This window comes from Egretta garzetta, unplaced genomic scaffold, assembly GCF_000687185.1.
Source record: "Egretta garzetta isolate BGI_Z169 unplaced genomic scaffold, ASM68718v1 scaffold1231, whole genome shotgun sequence".
Taxonomy (NCBI): domain Eukaryota; kingdom Metazoa; phylum Chordata; class Aves; order Pelecaniformes; family Ardeidae; genus Egretta; species Egretta garzetta.
This window is the reverse complement of record NW_009258691.1, coordinates 9,165-9,401: the sequence shown is the minus strand read 5'-3', so window position 1 is coordinate 9,401 and position 237 is coordinate 9,165. Positions and strand designations below refer to the sequence as shown.

Here is a 237-nt window from a genome sequence, read left to right as displayed (position 1 = left end):
GGAGGCGCCTGGGGGTCTCCCAGCCCCCAAAGCAGCCCCGGGGACTCTCAGGGGTCGCAGTGGGTGACGGTGGTTGCTCGGGGTCCCGGTGGAGGGACCTTGCCTGACACACGGTATTGTTCCCTGGTCGGGGCCCGAGTCTCTCCTGCCATCTCCTTCCCGTCTCTGCCGGCAGCGTGAAACCCGGCCAGGGCCCTGCCTGCAAAGGGAAGCGGGAAAGGGCAGGCTGCCTGGGAG

The 237-nt window shown here is 69.2% G+C and overlaps 1 protein-coding gene across 1 annotated transcript in view; it reads left to right on the top strand.

Annotated features, from left to right (window-relative positions):
- Positions 1–237, top strand: part of LOC104135375 (V-type proton ATPase subunit B, kidney isoform-like) — a gene marked incomplete at both ends in the record, with an annotated part of 11,860 nt that overhangs the window by 2,632 nt on the left and 8,991 nt on the right. The window lies entirely within an intron of this gene.